Here is a 10,085-nt window from a genome sequence, read left to right as displayed (position 1 = left end):
TGTAGCGTCAAACCCAAGAAGACGCAAGGCTGTAATCACTACCAAGGGTGCTTCAACAAAGTACTGAGTAAAGGGTCTGAATACTTATGTAAATGTAATAATTTTTGTTTTTAATAAATTTGCAAAAAAAAAAAAAAAAACAGTTTTTGCTTTGTCATTATGGGTATTGTGTATAGGTTGATGAGGGGGAGATTTAAAAAAAAATCCATTTTAGAATAAGGCTTTAACGTTAGAAAATGTGGAAGAAGTCAAGGGGTCTGAATACTTTCCGAATGCACTGTATACAGTTCATTATATTTTGCATGCTTTCTGTCTGGTTTTGGTTGTTTAAGTTGACACTGAAGCAGTTTTTCGATCCCGTACATGACCACATAGACGGCCCGCAAAACAATCTTCTATACAGAAGAAAAATCTGCAATTTCCTCTATATTAAAGAAAACAATTTTGGGAATGAAACCATTTATCTACTTCCTCAGAGTTGGATGAACAGGAACAGCTAGCATGCTAACTGTTTCTGTAGACTTCCAGTCATTGCACTAATGCTAGTTTGCATTAACTCGTGAAACTACCTCTAACTTCCTTCATACTGGACGCAGAAACATAAAAATGGTAGATAAAATGTTATGTTGCAGCTAGCGATATTAATCAAAGAACGATTAGAGGTCCGTGCAGTACCTCCCCAGACCTCTAGTGGGCCGCAGATCCCAGTTTGAAAACCAATGAATGAAATAAATCATTTCTCCGCTCCTGTTCATGAGACAAAATGTAACATTTGGTCTATAATTTTACTGCGAGAAACAGTTCATTCTGCAGGAGTTAACATTCTAATAGGCTACTGTCAGTGTGCAGACTTCAGTTACAACTTTATTACTGTTCCCATCTGAACTTCAAATGTGATACTATGTGAAACAGCCTGCGCAGACCTCGAAAAACAACAGTAAACGGGATAAGATGTTTACATGCTACAGTATCCTGTCAGTATCCAGACATCTTATTCAGGTTTCCCGAAACCGGGATACGATCTCCTGCTATTGTGCCGTTTAGCAAAGCCCTGCACTGTGCCATAGCTGACCCTGGCTTTCAACCCCTCAAGGTGTGTGTGGGGTTCAAGCTTGCTTAACCTACAGTGTGTGATGGGATGAGTGTGTTTTTGCCGAGACATTTTTATTTATTTTTTTTAATTGGGGGGCTGCAGTAGAACAATATGAATGGATTTAGAACACCTGCCCCATCAAAGGTCTGTGCACAGCTTTCACCTGGTCAGTCTGTCATGGAGAGAGCAGGTGTCCATAATGTTTTGTAAACTCAGTGTAACATGTACTTTGTTGGGATAGTTCAGGGTTTATGGAGTAAGGAAAATGTCTTATTTCCTTTGTGACTCTTGTCGGGATAGTTCAGGGGTTTCCCCTGACCATGAAAAGTGAACAACTTCCTTGACATACCTCTCTGGTTCAGTGGAATAAGGAAAATGTTTTATTTCCTTTGTGACTCTTGTCGGGATAGTTCAGGGGTTTCCCCTGACCATGAAAAGTGAACAACTTCCTTGACATACCTCTCTGGTTCAGTGGAATAAGGAAGACTAATGATTTAATTTAGTAACATGATTATTTCCAATTTGGGTACTAGTGTGAAGACATATAGATCCTACAATTCACGTGTTTTTATATTCTTTGTGAGAGCACACACAGGGCTCCATTGTAACGTTTTCAGTTGGTGGCACAAGCCTATGATTTGGTCACGGCAATATTGTTGCAGGGTCGGGCAACAGAAAAAAATGTGTCATCTAATGATGTTATCTAAAATAGTCAAAGTGCTTCATTCTAAGTGTAGGCTACTTGACTACTAAAATGGTATGATTGAAAACATTAGTAAATAGCATGTCCTTGCAGGAATGCATGATTCAAGATACTTTGATGTGTAACCTTTACCAGTGATTGTCAAACCCAAAATGCATGACTGTAGGCCTACAATTCAAAATAGGGTTCCAGAATTGTTCAATATAGTGATTCATTTGTCTACATCGTTTTAGGCACTAATATCACATAAGATAATACAGAAAGCTTGGGACCCTATTTTTGTTCAACATTAACAGTGTTCAAAACAGTGTTTTGCACGCATTCACAGTTTAAAATGTTCAACAATCACTAAGCATGTTCTATCCCGCTTGTCAGAGAAAGTGAAAGTGCACTGTAAATATGCTACAAAGCAGCAAGTAGAAACTCTATGGAGTCCAGACGACAGTCTGATTAACCAGCGGGCCAGGTGTAAATGGTTTGGCAGCCTTATCTATTCATTCAATCAGTTGGAATACTAAAGAGGCAATCCAGTCTTGATGAGCGATCAACAGGACAATAGAATCTTTCCGAGTTGAGAGGACATGAGAAGTCTTGAGGGTGTGCGAAAGTGTTATCAAATGTTCCTATTGATATTAGATCAGGTAATCCTAAATGTTATTAAATCAAGTAATCAGCTGTTTTTAAGAATGTAACTAATCCTGGTTACATTTTTTTTAAGTAATCCGGGCAGATTAGTTACCTCATTTTTGTAATTCAATTATGTAATCCCTGTTACATGTAATCTGTTACTACCCAACCCTGTACACAGGTATGTTTACATCATACATGTACATACCTGTTGTTCAACAAAATTACATACCTAGTTTAACTAAATTCAAATCTTTGTAGTGTTTGCAGTAGTTAATTACTTTTTGCCATGTAGATGTGCAGCCACCTACTGGAACGAATCAATACATTTTTCTCAACAAAGAAAATAAAAGGGAATGCATGTGTCATGTGAATGAAAGATTCTGTTCCGACAACGAAGTTGACAGGACCACTTTGAAAACGAGAGCATGGAGTTATTGGCCTAGTACACTCAAGCTCACTTCTGGACCTCGAAGCCAGTTAAACACACTTCCACTGCATTTTTTAAATTGTTCCCCTTTAAAAATCGGGGACTGGTTTAGACCTGGGACACAAGATGGGTGCTATTAATTATCAGGAAGAACAGAAAAGAGTTGAATACACCTGGCCTGGTAGATAAAATGTTTAGCTCTAAAGACTCAAGTTCTGCGTCTCTTTTGAATGTTCAAAAATAACAGGGTCTCTTATTAATCACCAGGTAGTTTTGATGTTACTTTGAAAATGTAGTTCACTACAAGTTAAACCAACTACACTATACACACAAAACTATGTTGACAGGCCTTCAAATTAGTGGATTCGGCTATTTCAGTCACACCCTTTGCTGACAGGTGTATAAAATCGAGCAAACAGCCATGCAATCTCCATAGACAAACATTGGCAGTAGAATGACCTTACTGAAGAGCTCAGAGACTTTCAACGTGGCACTGTCATAGGATTTATTCCAGTGTAAAGTAATTGGTAGCTTGGTAAACTATATTTCAGAGTAGCTTCCCCAGCACTGCTGGAAAGCAGGTAGTCATGACAGTATATTTGTTATGAGTGGCCATCATATTCATTACATCTGATACATGTCAAGTTCTAGTTCAAATGTATATTATAATCATCAAGTTGCAGAAAGAAATACTATACTTCTAAAAAAAAACTACAAAAAAACTGCTCCAAAATCTACTACTGGTCAGTGGCACTTATCAGTGTCATCAGCACTTATAAGTGTCATCAGCACTTATCAGTGTCATCAGTATCCTATATGCAATCTCCTACTTTCTTGGTTTCTACATGATTCCATATCTGTTTTTCTATAGTTTTTATGTCTTCACTGTTACTTTGATTTTGACTCCCCTTTGTTCAGGGACACGTTAGTCACATGTCTGTGGAACTTGTTCAGTTTATGTCTCAGTTGCTGAATCTTGTTATGTTCATACAAATATTTACACATGTTAAGTTTGCTGAAAATAAACGCAGTTGACAGTGAGAGGACGTTTCTTTTTTTGCTGAGTTTATATATATATATATTGTAAGGCTCTGGGTTTAGTGGGTGCGAAGTCAGGCACAGGAAGCAGAGAGTACCGGGTAGTGCTTTAATAGGCACACAAAACAAATGCCCCAAACTCTGGGGACTGAAACAGTCCGGAGAAAAGCCCACGACCGAACACCCGAAAAACTCAAGCGTGCACAGTAGCCACACACAAACAATCCCGCACACAGAGCAGGCGGGCCTACTGGCTAAAATAACCAAACTAATCAGCAAAACAGGTGAGACCAATAAACAGAAAGGGGGAAAAGGAATCAGTGTCAGCTAGTAGGCCGGTGACGACGACCGCCAAGCACCACCCGAGCAGGAAGGGGAGCTACCTTCGGTAGGAGTCGTGACATACAGTGAGGGGAAAAAAGTATTTGATCCCCTGCTGATTTTGTACGTTTGCCCACTGACAAAGAAATTATCAGTTTATAATTTTAATGGCAGGTTTATTTGAACAGTGAGAGACAGAATAACAACAAAAAAATCCAGAAAAACGCATGTCAAAATGTTATAAATTGATTTGCATTTTAACCTGTTAGCGCTAGGGGGCAGTATTGACACGGCCGGATAAAAAACGAACCCGATTTAATCTGGTTACTACTCCTGCCCAGTAACTAGAATATGCATATAATTATTGGCTTTGGATAGAAAACACCCTAAAGTTTCTAAAACTGTTTGAATGGTGTCTGTGAGTATAACAGAACTCATATGGCAGGCCAAAACCTGAGAAGATTCCATGCAGGAAGTGGCCTGTCTGACAAATTGTGTTTCATCTTGGCTCTTTTTATTGAAGACTGAGGATCTTTGCAATAACGTGACACTTCCTACGGCTCCCATAGGCTCTCAGAGCCCGGGAAAAAGCTGAACGATATCGAGGCAGGCTCTGGCTGAAACACATTAGCGCTTTTGGCAAGTGGCCGATCAGAGTACTATGGGCTTAGGCGCGTGCCTGAGTCGACCCCATGCTTTATTTTCTTTCGTCTGTTTACCTAAACGCAGATTTCCGGTCGGAATATTATCGCTTTTTTATGAGAAAAATTGCATAAAAATTGATTTTAAACAGCGGTTGACATGCTTCGAAGTACGGTAATGGAATATTTAGAATTTTTTTGTCACGAATTGCGCCTTGCTCGACACCCTTATTTACCCTTTCGGATAGTGTCTTGAACGCACGAACAAAACGTCGCTGTTTGGATATAACTATGGATTATTTTGAACCAAACCAACATTTGTTATTGAAGTAGAAGTCCTGGGAGTGCATTCTGACGAAGACAGCAAAGGTAATAACATTTTTCTTATAGTAAATCTGACTTTGATGAGTGCTAAACTTGCTGGGTGTCTAAATAGCTAGCCCTGTGATGCCGGGCTATCTACTGAGAATATTGCAAAATGTGCTTTCACCGAAAAGCTATTTTAAAATCGGACATATCGAGTGCATAGAGGAGTTCTGTATCTATAATTCTTAAAATAATTGTTATGCTTTTTGTGAACGTTTATCGTGAGTAATTTAGTAAATTCACTGGCAGTGTTAGGTGGGAATGCTAGTCACATGCTAGTCACATGCTAATGTAAAAAGCTGGTTTTTGATATAAATATGAACTTGACTGAACAAAACATGCATGTATTGTATAACATAATGTCCTAGGGTTGTCATCTGATGAAGATCATCAAAGGTTAGTGCTACATTTAGCTGGGGTTTGGGTTTATGTGACATTATATGCTAGCTTGAAAAATGGGTGTCTGATTATTTCTGGCTGGGTACTCTGCTGACATAATCTAATGTTTTGCTTTCGTTGTAAAGCCTTTTTGAAATCGGACAGTGTGGTTAGATTAACGAGAGTCTTGTCTTTAAAATGGTGTAAAATAGTCATATGTTTGAGAAATTGAAGTAATAGCATTTCTAAGGTATTTGAATAACGCGCCACAGGATTCCACTGGCTGTTACGTAGGTGGGACGATTTCGTCCCGCCGACCCTAGAGAGGTTAACGTATAGAGGGCTTGCAGTTTATGTACGACACCTCCTGACGGCCATTTTGGAAGATCACCACATTAATTCTAGAAGTAGAGACTTAATGTATAGTAGACCTACATAGAAAGAAAGACCCAGGTATTGTTAAATAGCCCATAGAGGTTAATAAGGGAAATAAGTATTTGACCCCCTCTCAACCAGAAAGATTTCTGGCTCACAGGTGTCTTTTATACAGGTAACGAGCTGAGATTAGGAGCACTCCATTTAAGAGTGTGCTCCTAATCTCAGTTTGTTACCTGTATAAAAGACACCTGTCCACAGAAGCAATCAATCAATCAGATTCCAAACTCTCCACCATGGCCAAGACCAAAGAGCTCTCCAAGGATGTCAGGGACAAGATTGTAGACCTACACAAGGCTGGAATGGGCTACAAGACCATCGCCAAGCAGCATGGTGAGAAGGTGACAACAGTTGGTGCGATTATTCACAAATGGAAGAAACACAAAAGAACTGTCCATTTCCCTCGGCCTGGGGCTCCATGCAAGATCTCACCTCGTGGAGTTGCAATGATCATGAGAACGGTGAGGAATCAGCCCAGAACTACACGGGAGGATCTTGTCAATGATCTCAAGGCAGCTGGGACCATAGTCACCAAGAAAACTATTGGTAACACACTACGCCGTGAAGGACTGAAATCCTGCAGCGCCCTCAAGGTCCCCCTGCTCAAGAAAGCACATATACATGCCCGTCTGAAGTTTGCCAATGAACATCTGAATGATTCAGAGGACATCTGGGTGAAAGTCTTGTGGTCAGATGAGACCAAAATGGAGCTCTTTGGCATCAACCCAACTCACCATGTTTGGAGGACGAGGAATGCTGCCTATGACCTCAAGAACACCATCCACACCGTCAAACATGGAGGTGGAAACATTATGCTTTGGGGGTGTTTTTCTGCTAAGGGGACAGGACAACTTCACCGCATCAAAGGGACGATGGGCGGGGCCATGTACCGTCAAATCTTGGGTGAGAACCTCCTTCCCTCAGCCAGGGCATTGAAAATGGGTCGTGGATGGGTATTCCAGCATGACAATGACCCAAAACACACGGCCAAGGCAACAAAGGAGTGGCTCCAGAAGAAGCACATTAAGGACCTGGAGTGGCCTAGCCAGTCTCCAGACCTTAATAATCCCATAGAAAATCTGTGGAGGGAGCTGAAGGTTCGAGTTGCCAAACGTCAGGCTCGAAACCTTAAATGACTTGGAGAAGATCTGCAAAGAGGAGTGGGACAAAATACCTCCTGAGATGTGTGCAAACCTGGTGGCTAACTACAAGAAATGTCTGACCTCTGATTGCCAACAAGGGTTTTACCACCAAGTACTAAGTCATGTTTCGCAGAGGGGTCAAATACTTATTTCCCTTATTAAAATGCAAATCATTTTATAACATTTTTTGACATGCGTTTTTCTGGATTTTTTTGTTGTTATTCTGTCTCTCACTGTTCAAATAAACCTACCAGTAAAATTATAGACTGATCATTTGTTTGTCAGTGGGCAAACGTACAAAATCAGCAGGGGATCAAATACTTTTTTCCCTCACTGTGTGTATATATATATATATATATATATATATATATTCACCCAAAAAATATATGGGGGGTTGGAAATGATGCAAACAATTACATTGATGGAAGCAACAATCTACCTGCAATATTGAAGCTGATCGACCCCCCCCCCCAAAAAAAGAACACTAAAGAAATAAAAATATACTGCTCAAACAAATAAAGGGAACACTTAAACAACACATCCTAGATCTGATTGAAATAAATAATCTTATTAAATACTTTTTTCTTTACATAGTTGAATGTGCTGACAACAAAATCACACAAAAATAATCAATGGAAATCCAATTTATCAACCCATGGAGGTCTGGATTTGGAGTCACACTCAAAATTAAAGTGGAAAACCACACTACAGGCTGATCCAACTTTGATGTAATGTCCTTAAAACAAGTCAAAATGAGGCTCATTAGTGTGTGTGGCCTCCACGTGCCTGTATGACCTCCCTACAACGCCTGGGCATGCTCCTGATGAGGTGGCGGATGGTCTCCTGAGGGATCTCCTCCCAGACCAGGGCTAAAGCATCCGCCAACTCCTGGACAGTCTGTGGTGCAACGTGGCGTTGGTGGATGGAGCGAGACATGATGTCCCAGATGTGCTCAATTGGATTCAGGTCTGGGGAACGGGCGGGCCAGTCCATAGCATCAATGCCTTCCTCTTGCAGGAACTGCTGACACACTCCAGCCACATGAGGTCTGTCATTGTCTTGCATTAGGAGGAACCCAGGGCCAACCGCACCAGCATATGGTCTCACAAGGGGTCTGAGGATCTCATCTCGGTACCTAATGGCAGTCAGGCTACCTCTGGCGAGCACATGGAGGGCTGTGCGGCCCCCCAAAGAAATGCCACCCCACGCCATGACTGACCCACCGCCAAACCGGTCATGCTGGAGGATGTTGCAGGCAGCAGAACGTTCTCCACGGCGTCTCCAGACTCTGTCACGTCTGTCACGTGCTCAGAGTGAACCTGCTTTCATCTGTGAAGAGCACAGGGCGCCAGTGGCGAATTTGCCAATCTTGGTGTTCTCTGGCAAATGCCAAACGTCCTGCACGGTGTTGGGCTGTAAGCACAACCCCCACCTGTGGACGTCGGGCCCTCATACCACCCTCATGGAGTCTGTTTCTGACCATTTGAGCAGACACATGCGGCATTTGTGGCCTGCTGGAGGTCATTTTGCAGGGCTCTGGCAGTGCTTCTCCTGCTCCTCCTTGCACAAAGGCGGAGGTAGCGGTCCTGCTGCTGGGTTGTTGCCCTCCTACGGCCTCCTCCACGTCTCCTGATGTACTGGCCTGTCTCCTGGTAGCGCCTCCATGCTCTGGACACTACGCTGACAGACACAGCAAACCTTCTTGCCACAGCTCGCATTGATGTGCCATCCTGGATGAGCTGCACTACCTGAGCCACGTGTGTGGGTTGTAGACTCCGTCTCATGCTACCACTAGAGTGAAAGCACCGCCAGCATTCAAAAGTGAGCAAAACATCAGCCAGGAAGCATAGGAACTGAGAAGTGGTCTGTGGTCCCCACCTGCAGAACCACTCCTTTATTGGGGGTGTCTTGCTAATTGCCTGTAATTTCCACCTGTTGTCTATCCCATTTGCACAACAACATGTGAAATTTATTGTCAATCAGTGTTGCTTCCTAAGTGGACAGTTTGATTTCACAGAAGTGTGATTGACTTGGAGTTACATTGTGTTGTTTAAGTGTTCCCTTTATTTTTTTGAGCAGTGTATATATGTAATTATAAAAAATGTTAGATGAGCAACTCACTCGAAAAGCACCCTGGGAAATACACCCTACAGTGTTAAAACAACACCCCCCCCAAAATACTGTAACTATACATGTGTAATTCCCTAACACTGGGCAAGTGTAACAGCATCAGCTCTAATAAAGTGCTAATTTAAGTCAGAGTTTGAAACACCCATAGTGTTAGCGACCCAACACTCTGGGGTGTTAGTTCATCAACATATTGAAAACTGTTAGTTTAACACCATTTCGGTGTGTCAAATAGAATTTCTAAGAAAGTATTATATTTAACACTGTGGGTGTTCAAATTGTAATCTCATTTGCTGTGTACTGGGCCAAACCGAGCCAGGCCAAACCAGGCTGTACTGAGATGGCCTGGTTACGTTGCTGGAACCAGTTTGGTTTGGGTCGGTTTGATAAAGACGACTTAAAAAAACGTAATTGTGAGTTGTGCTATAATTTCATAATTTCATAATCGTTTTATGCATGTATTTTTTTATTTAATACATGAGGGAGGTAGACAGCGCTTCAACCTAAATGAGATGAGGTGCAGGCAAATATCACAATAAGACCGGAGATAAAAAAATTATATTCGCTTTAAATTGCAAACGAGAGTCACACCTATTGTTCTCTCATATTATTCTGACACTTCTTTACCGTTAATCAACATTTCAGTGTCACATCATTTAGCAGGAGAGCTCATTTTTGCCAGCAGTCCCTGTAGTCCGTAGTTATATGGCACCAGAAATGAATCTGTAAAAAATACACTGTATCTATTAACATATAATAACATCAACAAGTTTTCTTTGTCCGT

This window comes from Salmo salar, chromosome ssa08, assembly GCF_905237065.1.
Source record: "Salmo salar chromosome ssa08, Ssal_v3.1, whole genome shotgun sequence".
NCBI classification, from domain to species: Eukaryota; Metazoa; Chordata; class Actinopteri; order Salmoniformes; family Salmonidae; genus Salmo; species Salmo salar.
This window is presented reverse-complemented; position numbering follows the sequence as displayed.